This window comes from Triticum dicoccoides, chromosome 6B (genome assembly GCF_002162155.2).
Source record: "Triticum dicoccoides isolate Atlit2015 ecotype Zavitan chromosome 6B, WEW_v2.0, whole genome shotgun sequence".
Classification (NCBI taxonomy): domain Eukaryota; kingdom Viridiplantae; phylum Streptophyta; class Magnoliopsida; order Poales; family Poaceae; genus Triticum; species Triticum dicoccoides.
In genome coordinates this window covers 664,990,827-665,011,246 of record NC_041391.1, presented here as the reverse complement: position 1 = coordinate 665,011,246, position 20,420 = coordinate 664,990,827, and the positions used below count along the sequence as shown (strand labels likewise).

Genomic DNA, 20,420 nt, shown 5'->3' with positions numbered 1-20,420 from the left:
GTACTACTAGATAAAATTTAAAAGTTCTCGCAAGCTCGATAAGAAGCAAACGAAGACGAAAGCTTGTGACAAAGTACTCATAGAAAAAAAACGAGCACTACCTAATAGAACATACTTTTCCCGCCGTTGACACTAAGATGCCAGAAAGGGAAAAGAAGTGAGTTGGAGGCATTGAAGTGGCATCATCAAGCTCATAAGGTTACATTTCTTCCTGCAAAGAAAAATGCAAAGGATTCATGTCTCCGCACCTCGCCTTCTCAGCATACAGTACCCATATATCTTGTTTTAATCGGGGGGAGATCCAATCATCTCAGCACATCATACGCATAGATCTGGTTTTAGCTAACACAAAATGAAATGATCAATTGTTCAACAAAATAGAAATTATGCTTCCAAATCTGGGTCTACCATCCAATCATTCTTTTTTTATTGGCTCAGTCTTTCCGAGTGCCTGTGTGCATTCATAGGGGTGAGTGTATGCACCTGTATATGAGTGCTTGCGTTTGTACTGTGTTTAAAAATCATCTTTTTTTTATTTTTTGAGGGGGAAACCGGAGGCCAGAGGCTTCGATCCTTCAATTAATTAAGCAAAAGAGAATTTCCCAGAAGACTGGCCGAAAACCTAATTGGGGCTATTTGAGTTAGAGGATTAAAAGGTGAGCAACATGATATCATTTCGTGATCTACGAAATATGTCATCCAAATTGAATGGTTTTTTCTGTTAGTTTGCACACACAGAAACGAGGTAAAACACAATAAGAACACATCTATTATGGATTATGGTATAGTACAACCGATCAGTAGCAATACTCTACTTCAAAACAAGAACAAAAATGACCAACGGCTTGCATTTTACAAATCTGAACATGGAAATTAACTAGAAAAGGGGAGCATCCAAAGTTTGGAGCTTGCCGCCGCTGCCGTGAAGAGTCGACGCAGGATACGATCTGCACCAGCAAGCTCCTGCCGGTTGGTGAGCCCCTCCTCTGGCTGGTGAACCTGCCGGCCCCCTCCCTACCCCCCTACTAATGCGACGGTGCTGCTGCGTGGTTGAACACGGGGTACATCGCGCGGTGGAGCTCGATCTGTGGTTCATCCGGGTGGAGGCCGTGCAGGGAAGGACAGCGGGACGGTGGCGTGGATCAGGAGAAGACCGATTGACTGAAACCCGGAGAGATATATGGTACTCCTAGGAACGAGGTGCTGGAAGCTCTCGGCCATGAGATGGAGGATGAGATCGATGGCGCAGGATCAGTCTGACGATATGGAAACCCTCTCTGATTCGGAGAGTTTCCCGAAAGATTGATCTATATATGTACCTGATCAGGTGGTTCCCGACCTATATATCTCCTAGACTAGATCCGATCCGATCCGATGGGGTGCACCACGCCCACGCCCACGCCCAGCTAGTGGACAGGTCTGCCGCCGGATCTGCTCCTCGAGGTTTCCAGCCGCTTGCAGCACGCCGCCGATCTCGTCCACTTCCACGCCGTCTGCAGGTCGTGGCGCGAAGCGGCGGCGCTGCTCTCCCGCCCCACGTGCCTGCCGTGGGTTCTCACTACGTGCACCGGCAGGATGTTGCACTCCATTGTCGATTCCCGTCGCTCCCCTGAGGCGTCGAGCCACGGCGACATCGTTCTAGTGGAGCCACCGGAGGTACCACCTTCACATATCAGGAACTGGGTGGCTAGCGCGGACGGCACCGCCGCGTGGCTCTTTGTCGCATGTCCCGACCCGAGGCTCATCAACATTCGTACCAGAGTGGCGTCGTCTACGATGATGGCACTGTTTTTCTATACCGGAAGCTGCCCTACATTTCGTGCAACGTGATATTTACAGCGGCGATCCTGCATTCCAACGATCTGGCATGGATGGTCCTGATGAAGAGATTAGAATTATCAGGGAGACACTATGCCATGTATCATGATGGCAAGCTCCTAGTGTTCGCCGGCGATTCTCTTGGGTCTGTCCTGACGATGATGAAATTTGAAGCCAATGACAGTGATAACGGCAGTAGCCTCGAGTGGACATGGGATATAAAAAGTGTTATATGTTGTTCTCATGCATGCAGTTACATCGTAGAGTCACATAGCGAGCTATTGTTGGCATCCGTCCTGGTGAGAACCCATTGTTATAATGGCTACACGTACAGCGACCTGGCGAGCATGATGTGGCTGAGGATCCGCGTGATGCAGAAGGAGCCAAGTAGTGGGAAGATACAATGGGTCGAGAGAGACAGTCGAGACTTAAGTGACCACATGTTGTTCCTTGGATCTCCTACCAGCTTCGCAACGAAACTGGACGAAGGTGACGGGTGTGCCTACTTTGTCTTTTGGGACGGCGTGTTTAAATACAACTTTGTCAAGAGCAAGGCCAAATCCGTAAGGCGGCTGCGTCTTTCACGCTTCGATGAAGTGTGCATGTGGCTTCGCCCATGCCCATCATTTACTCCAATCCAAAAAATTGAGGAAATGATCGAGGCTCCAAGCAAGACAAAAAATATTAGCGAATTAAGCATAGCTTAGATGGTTAGATTCTTTGCGGTGGAATCAACTTGTCTGAGTTTAAGTCCTAAATTTGGAACATGTGCTTGTATATTTTTTGGATTTATTTCAGGTTCTATGACGTTATTGTTTCAGTGATATGGTGTGCCCATCAACTATAATGTGTTTGTGGCGACTTTGTCAACCTCAAGATCAACCGGCTCAATCTCTTGGAGATGCTCATTGAGATAGTGAGTGCATATGCATATTCATAGGATGAGTGTGCATGTGTGTGCGTGTGCATTTCTATTAACTTTCTCTTTTTTCCGAAAAAGATCAATTTCCTCAGTTAAAACGACAAGTTGCTTTTTGGAAAAGATAATGGTGTTCAATCCAGAATTGTCTATTTTGTTTTCTAGTTGAAAGAAAATATTAGCACGTTAGTTTCTAGGCTCCCTCAGAATAGAGCCTGGGAGAGCTCGAGCTCCCTGACATGACGAGACATAAATATGTAAACATGGCAACAAGCTATAAGCAAAGTGGTACAACCATGTTTTACTAAACAAACCAACATAGTCTCACACACATAAATAATATGGTAGCCATACACGACAATATAGAGTACTACTGGATAAAATTTAAAAGTTTTCGCAAGCTCGATAAGAAGCAAACAAAGAAGAAAGCTTGTAAAAAAGTACTCACAGAAAAAGAACGTGCACAACCTAATAGAACATACTTATCCCCCGTTGACACCAAGATGCTAGAAAGGGAAAAGAAGCAAGTTGGAGGCAGTGAAGTGGCATCATCAAAAGCTCGTAAGGTTACATTTCTTCCCGCAAAAAAAAGCAAAGGATTTATGTCTCCGCACCCCGCCTTCTCAGTATACGGTGCCCATAGATCTTGTTTTAATCAGTGGAAAATCCAATCATCTCAGCACATCATACACATAGATCTGGTTTTAGCTAAAACAAAATGAAACGATCAATTGTTCAACAAAGTAGAAAATGTGCTTCAAATGTTAAAATTGTATGGATATATGGTGTTGTGTGAATCGTATATTCTAGAGAGTTCCAGGGATAGCCCCTGTGTGTGCTGTTGTTGTACTCCCACGAGAATGTTAAGATCGAGGCTTATCTTTGGACATACGTGAGGGTTAATCTGACTTACCGGCCAAATATCACATAATCTGGTGATTCCCTTCACTCTTATGTAATGTGTACGCGTCCCTGCCCAATACATACGCTTTAATCTATTTTATTATACCAAATCCTCTGGAGCTTTCACGGAACGGTTTGCCTCATATTGGTTTCACCGATAAAAAGCGAGTGAAGAGACGGGAAAAATTACCTCAATAATGTTTAGCGATTCGACATAATGGAAGTATAGGGAAAACAATAAGGTAACATATATGCAAAAGGAAATGAGATAGCAAGACCTTTGATTAATAAATAAATATTCACACGACATAACCTATTAGGCATTTTTTAACACAGTATAGACGCAGGCGGTCATACATATGTGCATACACTCACCCCTATGAACGCACACACGCACACCCAACCCCTATGAGTATCTTCAAGAGACTTGAACCCTGGTGGGCTGGAAATACCACTGTCCCTCTAACGATCCAACCACAGGTTGGTTCTCAACCTATTAGGCAATAGCAAATAACTTGATGTTATAAGTTATAATAGATACACGTATAGTTGGTCATTTTACATACACAAAAACTAAAGACTCCGTAACAACCAGGATCGATGGTAAGCAAAGGTTTGGTCGATGATGCCCTTTGTCACACCACAATCTCCTAGCTGGCAGCTTCAAACAAATCCTCGTTGTGTCGTGACTTCCCTCTTGTCTGTGGTTATAAGGAACCAAGCAACAACAATCACCACCTCAGTGTCACCAAATGCACATTTATCTTGGCTTATGTGGCAGAACTTAGTCATGAAACGAACATGCCTTGTGCAGATATCACTAGATTCTGAGTAGGCTTGAATGAGAACGTCCAACATTCCTTCAATATGTATAGAAACTACTTGCCTTAACAAATGTAGATAACTATCAACGCTTCTCGGCATTGCTCCACCTCTTGAATCAAGCAACACGATTTGGGTAGACTGGGGATTAATCATACGAGCAACTCAGGTATCAGTGATCACAATTTTTCCTGATAGTGAGGAACAAGCAACTCGGCCACCATATTCAAAAGTCCAAGACCCATATTTGACAACTAGGACACCCAAAATAGTGGTCTGGACCAATTTTCTAACCCACTGCAAGCAAAACTCTATTGTGCATAAACAATTCTCACAGCAACAACCAGGGCCATATCCTCCCATGTAAATGCGTTAGTCACTAATCAATGCTTTATCATTAGCCAAGATGCGGCATATATGCATACCCATTGTGCCAGTTCATGTGTCGCCTGGATCCTATCGCAAGAGAAGAGAATGTTGCAGTTGTGATCCATCATGTCTCGGGCCACTCAAGGCCACCGGCTATTTCTGCGAGCTTCACGGAGAAGACATACAAGGTTGATTGAACAAGACCCGGTACCATGGGATAGCATAAGGTCATCTACAACGCTGGGCGCCGGGATCGGAATCCTATCCGATTAGCAGTTGGCCCGATTGATCCTGGCGCTTAGCCCTTTGTCTCTACGTACGAGTTCAACGGCGTTGTTGTGTAGCGATCGGTTTTTCATTTAATTAGCGCCTATAGTTTGCGCTCAACGTTGAGGTAGGGAGCGCTCCGTTGGTTTTTTATTTGATGAGATTTTTTTTATTCATTAGCGTCTACATAAGAGTTCAGCATTGAAGATGCCCTAAGGAAGTGGCTGAGTTTTCCTAGGGCCAACCGAACATCCGTGTATCCGAGCTGTACTTGCATGTTGGCCCAACAGTACATAAACGAATGAATGGTTCGGAGAAAGAAACTACATGTGTGACATTTAGCAATTCTACGGAATAAAAATCTAGTGAAAACAGCAAAGAGAACATTTACACAACAGGAAATGGGACAACAAGACCTCCGGTTAATCAAAACAGGAATACTCCACCCAACATAATCTAAAAGACAATAGACATGTAGTTGGATGCACAAGTTATAGGGGATACACACAAACGGTTTGACACTTCACATAGGAGATCAAGTACAAAACTACTGAGACACTTCAACAACAAAACTACTGATCAGCCGATACTAAGTAGCCGAACATTGCACGATGCTAGATCCAGCGGCCGGTCTCCACTTGGCCCCACGCATGCATGGTTCCATTAGCGGGACAGTGCAAAAATCGGCTGCACAACATCGTCTGTTTAGCAGCGCTCCTTCAAAAAACAGGAAGGATATGGGAGCAAAGTTTGGTTGGGGTTACCCTCTCTTCTCAGTGTTCCCCGCCACAAATCTCCTAGGTTCAACATTCAAACAAATTTCCCTGTGCTGCGATCGTCCCCTTGTCTGTAGCAACAAGGGACCAAGCAACAGTAATTGATACCTCAGAGCCACCAAGAGCACATTTACCATGGCTCATCCCGCAAGATTTGGCTATGAAACGGACCTGGCCATGTGAAGCGATATCGCCAAATTTGGAGTAGGCTTGTATGAAAACATTTAACCGCCCTTCAATTTCTACTGAAACAACTTGCCTCCACATATGTAGGTAACCCCCACAACATTTTTCCAGCCATGCTCCATCTTTTGAATCAAGCAACACAATTTGGCTAGATGAGGGATTGATAGCGCGAGTGACTCCGCTATCAGTGAACACAAACTTCCTCGACAGTGGAGAGCAGGCAAATCGGCCACCGTATTCAAAAGGCCAGGCCCCATCATCTTTGACAACCTGGACATCCAAGACAGTGGCCTGAAAGGTTCGTGTAACTGTCTGCACACAAAACCCCAATGTGCAGAAACAGTTACTGACAGAAAATGTTGATACACCAGGTCCATATCCGCCATCGTAACAGTCCATATAGCTGATCAATGCTTATCTTGAGACTTTGTTGTACCCGTACCTTTTACTTTCAGTTGGATTTCAAAGTCAACTCTATCCATAAACACAATTGCGCGGGATGGGTCGATCAAGCACAAAATTCTATCCTGCAAGCATCATCAATTTCATCCCATTGATCAGTAAAAGAGGGCACACGTGTGCAACCAAGGTTTCCAAAAGAAAATCAAAAGATAATCGCAGCATACATACATCTTCTTTAAGTTCTTGGGCCTGGCTCCTATTGCAAGAGAAGAGGAGGTTGCGGTTGTGATCTGTGACGCCTCGGACAGCAACCACGCCATACACAAACAATGGCCACTTGAAGCCACCAGCAATTTCTGCGAGCTTGATGGAGAAGATCTGCAATGTTGACGTGGCGGACCCAGGACTGCTGTTGAGTCCGGGCATGTTATGCGTAAACTGCATGGAACTCAGCGTCGCTGCACGCAGAACCAAAGTAAGTGAATCGGGTGTCAGAAATGTTCTAATGAAGCAGCTGCGTCTTTCACGCTTCGAGGTCAATACAACTTTATCAAGAGCGAGGCCAAACTCGTAAAGCAGCCGCGTCTTTCACGCTTCGATGAAGTGTGCATGTGGCTTCGCCCATGCCCATCATTTACTCCAATCCAAAAAATTGAAAAAATGATCGAGGCTCCAAGCAAGACAAAAAATATTAGCGAACTAAGCATAGCTTAGATGGTTATATTCTTTGTGGTGGAATCAACTTGTCCCGGTTTAAGTCCTAAATTTGGAACATGTGCTTGTATATTTTTTGGATTTATTTCAGGTTCTCTGACGCTATATTGTTCCAGTGATATGGTGTGCCCATCTCTCCCTAATAATAAAGCACGAATTGAATCTGTCGGGTTCACCGTCGCGCACTTTTTACAAAAGTGACCCCATAGTTTCTGATATTAAACCCGCACTCCTTTTTTAAAGTGGCTAATCTGAAAAACATTTCGTTAAAACAACCAAACCTCCGCCTCCTCCCCTGCTCTCCCATCGCCCACAGAAGCCCACCCAAGCCCTCGCTCGCTCACCGAGATCCATGGCGGCCGCGGCGGCTGGGAGAGGACGCGCATGGGAGGAGGAGTTTGGCGAGCTCTTGTGGACCTGCTGTCCATCGTGCGGGCCAGCAACCACTGCCGCTGCCAGCAGAAGGAGGCGCGGGCGGAGATCCCCTTGTGGGGCCGGCGCCGGCCGAGGAAGGCCCCGGCTGCGCCGCCGTACGAGAAGCCCGCGGCCGATGACGATAGTAGCGAGGGCGTCGCCAGCCCGGACACCACGCTCGCCTTCCCCGAGGACGACGAGGCGGCGGCGACGGAGGACGCGGCCAAGGCCAGCGCACAAGACAAGGTGAGCCGCCGGGCCGCGAGATCTGCGCCAGCTAGCCTCCCTCCGCCAATTTGGCCCGCTTTGATTTTGATTTCTTGCTGCTCCTCGACGTGTTCGTCCTTCCCTCTACCTCCGCTCAGTGGCCGAGGTGGAGCTATAGGCCACCGAGGTTGCCTATGTCGTGGGATGAGGAGGAGGATGGCGAATGGGAAGCACCGAAGATTGACAACCCCAACTCCCCAAGTGTGAAGAGGCACCTGGTTGTGGTGAATGGAAGAGGCCGATGAAGCAGAATCCTTCCTACAAAGGCAAGTGGCATGCGCCCCTGATTGACAACCCCAGCTACAAGGGAATCTGGAAGCCCCAAGATATCCCCAACCCTGAGTACTTTGAGCTTGACAAGCCTGAATTTAATCCAATTGCTGCTATTGGAATTGAGATCTGGACAATGCATGATGATATCGTTTATGGCAATATTCTTTTTGCCGATGATTAAAAGGTAGCCACCTATATCCTGGAGAAGACATGGAAGCCCAAGTTTGATGTTGAGAAGGAAAAAAGCAGATGGCTCAGTGGATCATCTAGCCTCCCACTTGGCAAGGTGCAGCGGCCCTCTTCTTGTTTTCTCTTTCCCAAGAGCACATCATGGATTATCAGCAGGATTGAGCTGATGATCTAGATCGTGCAGGTCAAAGGAACTTGCCAGCAACACTCCTCTTTGATCTGGTATGTCGTTCATCTCGGGTGATTTCTACCCTGGAAAATAACATGGAACATCAAAAACTGCATTTTGAAAAGGTTCCTGCAAACTTGATTTTATTGATCCTGCATTTATGAAAATTTATGAATAGGACAATCGTTCGTGTTTTCTTCCAGTTGTTCTAATGTATAAAACGATGCCATGATAGTTGGCATTCATGCTTCAAGTATGAGATCAGCTCAACCTTCTTCAATAGTCTTCTTTCTTGCTATCCAAGACTTAAAGAGCAGAAAATCTTTGAACAAGGGGTGGAGGGGGGTACACGGTTTGGTGCCCTGTGCAGAATAAAACAGTTTTATGATACATAGGCTACAATTTTCAGAACTGAAACACAGGTAGGTTCCAGTTGTGATTCCGATGTACAACTTCGATTAGTATTTATTCCCACCGGCTGTATATACTGCCTATGAAATTTGTGGAATTTTGATCAAATTTGTAATGCATGGCCTGTCAGCTTATTCTCTATTATCTATCTTGTTCATCTGTTAGCCCAGCTAAAGTAATTCTGCTGTTTGTATTTGATTGAAAAGTATCATGAGTTTACGAGTTGATTTCACATATTTATTTGGGATTTCGCTCCTGCGTCCCCCGCGTCGCCCTCCCTGGCGGCGGCGGGGGAACCCTAGATCGAGCGCCGCCGCCCCCTCCCCACCTTGCTCCCTACCTCGCCGCCACCGGAGGAGCGGCCGGCGAAGCCCGCGCCGGCTCCCAGGAGGGTGGCAACGGGGCGATTCGGCTGGATCCAGCCCCCCCTCCCCTTGCCCCCCCGCATGATGTGGTGCCGGCTCCTCGACGGCGGCTCCTCACCCGTGGTGGTGTTGCCCCGGCTGGGTCCCCTGGAGCCTTGCTCTACCACCACCACCTCGCGTTGGAGCCCCCCTTCCTCCCATGGCCCCAGATCGGATCTGGCGTCCCATGGGCTCTCCCCCCGTCCAGCTGCTGCGGCCCCCTCCTGCCACTCCGGCGCGGCGGCCCGACCTTGCCCGCGGTGACCTTCCCTCGTCTGCCTCCTGTCTCCCGTGGGCGCAGCTCTTGCTGCTGCTGATTGGGACGGGTGAAGCCTTCGGGTGAGGTGGCCGGGCGGGCCGGGGCTCGGTCTTGCCTCGGCGCAAGCCACCCTCCGTCCCTGACGGCGCCTCCTCCGAGCTACGGCAACAACTTGCGTATGTGTGGTCACGGCGTCCTTTGGCAGGCGGCTGAAGTTTCACGGTGGTTCTTGGTCGGCACTGCTCCAGTCCCAGCGTCCACGGACCTGCGTTCTCCAGTGTCCTTGGTCTGCCGGTGTCTCCACTGGCGCGGTCTCGGCCCCGGCCAACAAGTTGCTGTGTCCCTTCCAGCATCTTCGGTTTGCCGGTCCTGGTGGCTACGCCTCCAGCAACACGGAGCTGTGCCCCCTTGCGGCTCCGGTTTGCCGGCGGCGCCGGCCGCCACCCTACCACCCGTGTTGGCTCTCTGCCCCGCTGCCTCTCCAACCCCATCCACCATGCCATCGGTTGCAAAGCTCGTGTTTTTGTCAGCGGCAGGTGCAGCCCCACCCTCCTTCTGAGGTAGCGGTCGACAGGCATGTTAACTCCGGCATCTTCGGATCCTGATCTGGTAGATATGGGATTGCTCGGACTCAGGCCAGGCGAAAGCCATGCTCGGCTTGCCGATGCTGGCAGCGGCGACACCCGCGGATGTCGTTTCCCTTCCTGGAGGCACTGCCATGGCCTTTATCCGAGCCCCTCTTCGAGCATCAGGGGAAACCCTGGGTCCGTCTTGTTGGATCGGATGGCGACGGCGTCGCGACGTCGTTCCCCTTCTTGAAGGCGCTATCTTGCTCGCTCGCGGAGTCTCCGGTGTTGGAATTGGAGATGTTTGACATCGTGCTCATTTAGTCTGCTTCTCTAGTCTTAGGTTTGGTGGGTTTAGCTGTGTGTTTCTTCCTGTTTGGGCTGAGCACCCCTTCTCTCTGCTCCGGGCACCATGCGCATGCCTCCTTGTGTATGTCATGTGTTGTATCTTTGGTTGTACTCATTCTCCTTCTATCTATCAATGAAAAGATACGCAATCTTTGCATATTTGCGAAAAAAACATATTTATTTGACAAGCCTGGTTGTATTTGGCAACCTCTGGCTTAATTTTCAATTTGACAGGCCTATTGTTTTATGGTAGCACGGATTGACTTTGTCAGGTTCACCGTCACAATACGCTTTCGCCCAGTCGTAATACGCTTTTATACGATTCATATAGACAAAATCGTAATATAAACGAGGTGGTACTAATAGCATATGTTCGTGTGCCCATTCCACGCGTTACAATAGATCGTTTTCCTCTCGTCCTTGGCGGCTGGAACCCTAGCCGCCGCCAGGGGGAGGCCGATCTTCCAACGCCGCTCTCTGGCGGCTCCCCTCCGCAGGCGACCTCGGTCGTCGGTGGTGAGGGGGTCGCCGGATCCACGCGTGTGGATCGTGTTTACTCTCTCCTAGTCTAGGTTTTTAGGTTGTTCATCGTCTTTGCTTCGGCGGCGACGATGACAACGCTGAATAAAGCTTCGGATCCTTCCTTAATGAGACCATCGGTCCTATGGTTGGGGATGGATTTGAAAACCAGTCTGTTCAAGTAAGGATGGCGTGGCGGCGGCGGCATCCTCGTGGTGGACCTGTGTCCTCGGGCTCCGCCGTTGCGACGGCGTTTGCTCCAGCGCCGGCGCGGAGCTTGGGAGGTAGTTCAGGAGCGGATGCAGATTGTGGTCTGCATCGACGACATCTGGAAGACGGAGCATGTGCTGGGCTCGTGGTTGGTGGATGGCTGATATGGTTTCCTCCTTCGGCGTTTTAGTCGTGGTGGGCTGCCAGATCTGGAGTTCGATGGTGTGTCCGGGGTGTGCGGCGGTCTGATTCGTTCAATGGTAAGGGTTTCACTTTTGGTGAGCCACCTTGGAGGTCCGTAAAGCTGCATATCAGCGATGGAGCCGCGTCGAGCTCGGGTGAGGAGGTGATTCGTCATTCTTTTCTTCGGTGGCTGATGCGGTGGTGCCGGAGGCAGGTGACGGACGTTGGTGTCAAGCTCAGAGATGTTCGGCTATCTTTTCAGTTTTGTCATGTCGGTCTTTACGTGACTTGTACTTTGTTCTTTATGATATGAATGAGACACGTATTATCATGCAAAAAAAAATAGCATATGTTCGTTAGGCTGTCCGTTGGCCAGCTCGGCCCTGCAATGCGAGGAGGTACTTGGGCCTTCAGGATGTCCATTGGCCAGCTCGGCCCAGGTCCAATACAACACGAGGAAGAAAAAAGATAATTGCAAGAGGAGTTGAACTCTCAACCTTCCAGCCTATACGTTTGACACCAACCAACTGAACTATATCCATCTACGTTGATTGGATACGGTTGGTCTTGTTATCAAATAGTACCACCTCGACTTTTTACAAGCACAACCATCAATTTATATACGCGTTCAAGTTACCCCTGTCATCAATCACCTTAATAAGTCAGCTTGGAAATTGGTGATCGGAGGATGACGAGTGGGTGGCCCAGAAAGGAAGTAATGAAGAAAGGAAGGATTCTTGAAAAAGGAAGAAAACATTCAAGGATAAATATGGTGGGCAATCAAACAAACGGGGCAAGGAGGAATCGGTACTATGTGGGATAATGCAATTTAGATGGGCAATTAAACAGCGATATTAAAAGAGATGGCTCGGATAAATAAGAAAGGGATTCTATATCTATACCTATTATTCAAGCAAGGTCATTTTTTTTTCTAAACAAGAAACCAGTCGTCCGGCTGGCCTTATGGGCCAGTAGAGACGTCTCAGCTTTCAATGGAATCAAAAACTTTCTCAAACGATTGCCATCAGATGGCTCGGATAAATAAGAAAGGGATTCTATATCTATACCTATTATTCAAGCAAGGTCATTTTTTTTTCTAAACAAGAAACCAGTCGTCCGGCTGGGCCTTATGGGCCAGTAGAGACGTCTCAGCTTTCAATGGAATCAAAAACTTTCTCAAACGATTGCCATCAGTAGCCTTGGGAAATAATCAGTGAGCTTATAAAATGGGATTAGCAAAATAGTTTGTGAATTACAATAGAGTTTACTGATTCATAAAATGTTTGCTAATTCAGAAAATATTCATGAATTTTAAAAAAAAATGTTCCTCTATTCTAGAATTGCTGAACGATTCTAAAGAAAATGCTTAAAAACCATCCCAATATTAAATAATTTTCACGATTTCTTTTTAAATATTCGCAAATTCATAAAAATGTTCATGAATGATCGAAGGTATGTAGTTAAACAGTAATGCTTCTGAATGTTTGTGACTGTATACCCGCGTGAATTTTAAAAAAATAACTGCCGGGGTATATTGAAATATTATGGTATGTTTTTAAAAATATGTTTCTTGACATTCAGAATAATTCTTTGAATTACCATGTTTTTTGACAACCAAAATATTATTTTGAAAATGTGCACATTGCTTTGATTTGTGAATAAATTTAGAAAAAGGAAAAATTTTCATGCATTTGTGAACAAGTTTTCGAAATCATGCGATGAGACGTGAATGAAATGTGGTCATCGTGATTGAACATTATGATATTTTTTCCCGTTGTAACGCACGGGCCCTTTTGCTAGTCAACTATAATATGAGGACTATTATACTTGCTCTTAGTCAATATCGACCCTAGTCATTCAGATATCCGTTTTCCCCTCCCGAGTCGCTCCTCTCCCGAGCGGCTCTGGAGGCCCTCACCTCGACAAACCCTAGAATCCCTCGATCTCTTCCCCTCAGGCCGCTGCTGCTGCCTCGCCTGCGGCGGCGGCGGCGCCCACCCTGTCGAAGACGGAGTTTTTTTAAATATTATTTGGAATATATTTGAGTCAAACCAAATGATTTTCTAAATTATCTGTATCTTTTAAACTGTAACTTCGATTTTAACATAGTATATATGAAATTTTATTAGAAAAATGTGTGGAGTCTAAATATGATGTTAATTTTACCTGTTAAATATTTTTAAAATATTTTTATGGAAGCAAACTTATAATTTATAGCGCAAGATCCTTTTTTTCATACCGGCGGCAATCCAGATTGCAAATAAATACCCCACTATAACCATATACAGAAAAAAACATCGATAACTACACGCGCATACCTCTAAAAAATATCGCGAGGGAAAACAACAGATTTCTCATCGCAAGAGTGAGAGAAAGCGAGCGAGAGAGAGGGGGGGAGAGAGAGGGAGAGAGGGAGGAGAGAGGGAGAGAGAGACGCCTTAGGATTAACCATATTCAACACACTTTTTTTGTTGTTTTGTGTGAACACCGAGGCCATCACCGGCGAGAAGGAGGATAAGCGGCAACACAAATAGGATGCCTCGCAAAAATAAAGAAGATGTACCTATTGTGATCTTGAGTGATGGTTGTTGAGTTAAGAGTGTGTGTTATGTTTTCTCTCCCGTTGCAACACACGGCCTCTTTTGCTAGGCAACTATAATGTGAGGACTATTATAATTGCTCTTAGTCAATATCGACCCTAGTCGTTCAGATATCCGTTTTCCCCTCCCGAGTCGCTCCTCTCCCGAGCGGCTCTGGAGGCCCTCACCTCGACAAACCCTAGAACCCCTCGATCTCTTCCCCTCAGGCCGCTGCTGCTGCCTCGCCTGCGGCGGCGGCGCCGCCCACCCTGTCGAAGACGGAGGGCAGGAGAGGCACTCCGCGGCGGCGCATCACGGGAGAGGTGGGGCGCAGGCTGTGGTTACAGTTGCAGGGCGGTGCAGCCATGGCGACCGTGGCCTGAGGCTCTCCGGCGGACAGCGGATCTGACGGACCTGCAAGAGGAGCCGGTGCGGCCGTGATCTCTAGCAGGCAGCGGATCGAGGAGCCGGTGGCGCGCAGCCGGTGCAGCCTTGATCTCCGGCAGGCAGCGGATCTTGGCGGTGAGTCTGATTTGGGCCCAATCAGGACCCGTCCTGCGCGGGAGATTGGTTGTGCCTTCGGCTACATCGGTCACGTGTTGTACCCATGCGCTATGCTACCTTCTCCTCCACGGCCAGTCCGGCTAGAGTTGACTGGTGGCATGGGGGCTGCTGGTCCTGCGAATGAAGGCGGTGGTCCTAGTGTTCTTTTCGCAGCAAGGCAACGTCTGCGTGATCGGTTCTTCTTGATCTGGGTGTCGACGTGTTCTGGGACTTCTGCCGCAAATCTTCACGGATTGGCGCTAATCGCCCCTGGATATCTGGGTCGGATAAAATCCGGTTGTGCACGTCCATATCAGCCTATGCGGCTTCATGAGGGCACAACGCGAAGCTCTGTTGTTTGTTGACACCATGGGACATGTCAGTATCTTGATTTCCATGATGTAGACAGCGGTGGAGAAGGTCATGGTGGTTGAGATTGAAGGACCAGTAATGGCAAAGGGGGCCTTGCAGGCGATGCTTGACAGGGTGGTGCTCGGAATTGGCTTGCCGGACTTCCCGTCCACTCTGGACATGGTACTTGTCAGCCTGGTGTTTGATAACTTTCAGGAGCATCAGTGGCGGATTTCATTTTTGGTGGTGCTCCTCGAGTGCCGAGTCTCGAATTTCTGGTTGAAAACCTAAGGTCTAATCTTTATTGGTTGTGCTTTGCAATTGCCTTCCTGAAGGTATTGTGTTGAGAGCTCAGACTTTTTCCAGGGTGAAAACCTTAGATCTTGGATCGGGCAACTACGGCGCTTCTGCACTGTCCCTTCTTGGATGTGTTGCTTTTGGAGACCTTTTTTTTTCCGGGTGTTGTCTTTGGTGATGGTTTGTGTGGTGCTACTGAGAGGAGTTAATCATTGTGACGGGGCCTTCTTAAATTTTTTTTATTTCCTTTTCAGGTTGTGTGCGTCTTGAATGTATTTGTGACATTTTATTGGTGCAGAGGCTGGGTGTAATTGATATCTTTGCGATATTAATATATTCCCTTTATCAAAAAATAATCAACTATAATGTGTTAGTGGCAGTTTTGTCAACCTCAAGATCAACCAGCTCAGCCTCTAGGAGATGCTCATTGAGGTAATGAGTGCATATGCATATTCATAGGAGTGAGTGTAAGTGTGTGTGCGTATGCGTTTCTGTTAGGTTTCTCTTTTTTCCAAAAAAGATCAATTTCCTAAGTTGAAACAAAAAATTGCTTTTTGGAAAAGATAATGGTGTTCAATCCAGAATTGTCTATTTTGTTTTCTAGTTGAAAGAAAAGATTTGCACGTTAGTTTCTAGGCTCCCTCATAATAGAGCCCGGGAGAGCTCCAGCTCCCTGACATGACGAGACATAAATATGTAAACATGGCAACAAGCTATAAGCAAAGTGGTACAATCATGTTTTACTAAACAAACCAACATAGTCTCACACACATAAATAATATGGTAGCCATACACGACAATATAGAGTACTACTAGATAAAATTTAGAAGTTGTCGCAAGCTCGATAAGAAGCAAACGAAGAAGAAAGCTTGTAAAAAAGTACTCATAGAAAAAAACATGCACAACCTAATAGAACATACTTACCCCCCGTTGACACCAAGATGCCAGAAAGGGAAAAGAAGCAAGTTGGAGGCAGTGAAGTGGCATCATCAAGCTCATAAAGTTGCATTTCTTCCGGCAAAGAAAAATGCAAAGGAGTTATGTCTTCGCACCTCGCCTTCTCAGCATACGGTGCCCATAGATCTTGTTTTAATCGGGGGAAAAATCGAATCATCTAGCACATCATACACATAGATCTGGTTTTAGCTAAAACAAAATGAAACGATCAATTGTTCAACAAAATAGAAATTATGCTTCCGAATGTTAAATTGTATGGATATATGGTGTTGTGTGAATCGTATATTCTAGAGTGTTCCAGGGATAGCCCGTGTGTGCTGTTGTTGTACTCCCACGAGAATGTTAAGATCAAGGCTTATCTTTTGACGTACGTGAGGGTCAATCTGACTTACCAGCCAAATATTACATAATCTGGTGATTGCCTTCACTCTTATGTAATGTAATGTGTACGCGCCCCTATCCAATGCGTATGCATTTAATCTATTTTATTATACCAAATCCTCTGGAGCTTTCACGGAGTGGTTTGCCTCATATTGGTTTCACCGACAAAAAGCGAGTGAAGAGACGGGAAAAAATTACCTCAATGATGTTTAGCAATTCGACATAATGAAAGTATAGCAAAACAATAACGTAACATATATGCAAAAGGAAAAGAGACAGCAAGACCTTTGAATAATAAACAAATATTCAGACGACATAACCTATTAGGCATTTTTTATAAGTATTAGGCATTTTTTAACATAGTACAGATGTAGGCGGTCATACATACGCGCATACATTCACCCTATGAATGCACACACGCACACCCTGCCCCTATGAGCACCTTCGAAAGACTTGAACCCTAGTGCGCTGGGAATACCACTGTCCCTCTAACGATCTAACCACAGGTTGGTTCTCAACATATTAGGCAATAGCAAATAACTTGATGGCATAAGTTATAGTAGATACATGTATAGTTGGTCATTTTACATACACAAAAACTAAAGACTCTTCAACAACCAGGATGGATGGTAAGCAAAGGTTTGGTCGATGATGCCCTTTGTCACACCACAATCTCCTAGCTGGCAGCTTCAAACAAATCCTCGTTGTGCCGTGACTTCCCTCTTGTCTGTGGTTATAAGGAACCAAGCAACAACAATCACCACCTCAGTGTTACCAAATGCACATTTATCTTGGCTTATGTGGCAGAACTTAGTCATGAAACGAACATGCCTTGTGCAGTGATATCACCAGATTCTGAGTAGGCTTGTATGAGAACGTCCAACATTCCTTCAATGTGTGCAGAAAGTACTTGCCGCTACAAATGTAGATAACTATCAATGCTTCTCGGCATTGCTCCATCTCTTGAATCAAGCAACACAATTTGGGTAGGCTGGGGATTAATCATACGAGCAACTCAAGTATCAGTGATCACAAATTTTCCTGATAGTGAGGAACAAGCAACTCGGCCACCATATTCGAAAGACCATGACCCATATTTGACAACTAGGACACCCAAGATAGTGGCATGGACCAATTTTCTACCCGACTGCAAGCAAAACTCTATTGTGCATAAACAATTCTCACAACAAAAACCAGGGCCATATCCTCCCCTATAAAAGTGTCAGTCACTAATCAGTGCTTTATCGTTAGCTAAGATGCGGCATATATGCATACCCGTTGTGTGAGTTCATGGGTCGTCTGGCTCCTATCGCAAGAGAAGAGAATGATGCAGTTGTGATCCACCATGTCTCGGGCCACTCAAGGCCTCCGGCTATTTCTCCGAGCTTCATGGAGAAGACATGCAAGGTTGATTGAGCAAGACCCGGTACCGTGGGATAGCATAAGGGCATCTACAATGTTGGGCGCCAGGATCAGAATCCTATCCAATAAGCAGTTGGCCCGATTAATCCTGGCGCTTAGCCCTTTACGTACGAGTTCAATGGCGATGTTGTGTAGCAATCGATTTTTCAATTAATTAGTGCCTATAGTTACCGCTCAACGTTGAGGTAGGGAGCGCTCCGTTGGTTTTTTATTTGACGAGATTTTTTATCCATTAGCGTCTACATAAGAGCCCAGCATTGAAGATGCCCTAATGAAGTGGCCAATTTTTCCTAGGGCCAACCGAGAAGCCGTGTATTCGAGTTGTATTTGCATGTTGGCCCAACAGTACATAAACGAATGAATGGTCCGGAGAAAGAAACTACATGTATGACATTTATTTAGCAATTCTACGGAATAAAAATCTAGCAAAAACGGCAAAGAGAACATTTACACAACAGGAAATAGGACAAACAAGACCTCTTGTTAATCAAATCAGGAATACTCCACACAACATAACCTAAAAGACAATAGACAGGAAGTTGGATGCACAAGTTATAGGAGATACATACAAACGGTTTGACACTTCACATAGGATATCAAGTACAAAACTACCGAGACACTTCAACAACGAAACTACTGAGCAGCCGATACTAAGTAGCCAAACATTGCACGATGCTAGATCCAGCGGCCGGCCTCCACTTGGCCCCAGGAATGCATGGTTCAATTAGCAGGATGGTGCAAAAATCGGCTGCACAACATCGTCTGTATAGCAGTGCTCCTTCAACAAACAGGAAGGATATGGAAGCAAAGGTTTGGTTGGTGTTGTCCTCTCTTCTCAGTGTTCCCCGCCGCAAATCTCCTAGCTTTAACATTCAAACAAATTTCCCCGTGCTGCGATTCCCCCCTTGTCCGTAGCAACAAGGGACCAAGCAATAGTAATTGATACCTCGGAGCCACCAAAAGCACATTTACCATGACTCATGCCGCAAGATTTGGGTATGAAACGGACCTGGCCTTGTGAAGCGATATCGCCAGATTTTGGAGTAGGCTTGTAAGAAAATGTCTAATCGTCCTTCAATTTCTACTGAAACAACTTGCCTCCACATATGTAGGTAACCACCAGAACGTTTTTTCAGCCACGCTCCATCTTTTGAATCAAGCAGCACAATTTGGCTAGATGAGGGGTTGATAGTGCGAGTGACTCTGCTATCAGCGAAAACGAACTTCCCCGACAGTGGGGAGCAGGAAAATCGGCCACCGCATTGAAAAGGCCATGACCCATCATCTTTGACAACCTGGACATTAAGGACAGTGGCCTGAAAGGTTCGTGTAACTATTCGCACACAAAACTTCAGTGTGCAGGAACAATTACTGACAGAAAAGGTTGACACAGTAGGTCCATATCCGCCTTCGTAACAGTCTGCAGAGCTGATCAATGCTTTATCTTGTGACTTGGTCGTACCTATATCTTTTACTTTCAGTTGGATTTCAAAGTCAACTCTGTCCGTAAACACAATTGCACAGGGCGGGCCAATCAAGCGCAAAATTCTACCCTGCAAGCATCATCAATTTCATCCCATTGATCAGTAAAAGAGGACACAAGTGTGCAATCAAGGTCTCCAAAAGAAAATCAAAAGATAGTCGTAGCATACATACATCTTCTTTCAGTTCTTGGGCCTGGCTCCTATTACGAGAGAAGAGAAGGTTGCGGTTGTGATCCGCGACGTATCTGGCAGCAACCATGCCATACACAGACAATGGCCACTTGAGGCCACCGGCTATTTCTGCGAGCTTGATGGAGAAGATCTGCAATGTTCGCGTGGCGGACCAAGGACTGCCATTGAGTCCGGGCATGTTGTGCGTAAACTTAATGGAACTCAGAGTCGCTGCACGCAGAACCAAAATAAGTGAATCGGGTGTCAGAAATGTTGTAATGAACATGCATGAACAAGCACTAGATGACCACATGCACAGAAAATCAAGTAAATGGACCCCTTCCTTAGTTTCAAGGAAAAAGAGAACCCTTCCCATTTTCTTTATCTTCATTTATACAAGGGTTGACCTGACATGAACCACTAGTTACACAAGAGAGATTTGTTAGTTGCTCACTGTCAGCAACCCTGTTCCTGTTAACTCTGAAGATGCAACACCTGAACCTGAAGATGAGGACAGAAGACCTGTAGTTGATTAGGAGCGTGCCGAAAAGAGCGAAGCGCCAGTCCCACTGGTTCCAAGACCAAGTCCAACCGGCCCAAAAGGCTTCCCCAGTGGCTTGCTAGCCCAAACTGGGCCCGCTGAGCGGGTATACTGTTAAATAGCTATAGTAGTCCATCGTCTCACTTTGGCTAGGATTTGGACGGCTATGGCTGTGGCTCGGTTGTAATGGATAGAGGTGTGGGTGGTTGGGAGGAATCCTCATCTGAATTCAAATTCTTAGCTCGAATCCCATGAAAATTCCTTCGATCCACTGACCGCAAGAGAGATCCTCACATCTGATAATCA

At 46.5% G+C, this 20,420-nt stretch overlaps 2 pseudogenes; both read right to left on the bottom strand.

The window, feature by feature from the left end:
- Positions 1 to 5,858: 5,858 nt before the first annotated feature.
- LOC119321433 lies at positions 5,859 to 7,530 on the bottom strand (annotated as a pseudogene).
- Positions 7,531 to 18,405: 10,875 nt separating this feature from the next.
- LOC119321432 lies at positions 18,406 to 19,772 on the bottom strand (annotated as a pseudogene).
- Positions 19,773 to 20,420: the final 648 nt, after the last annotated feature.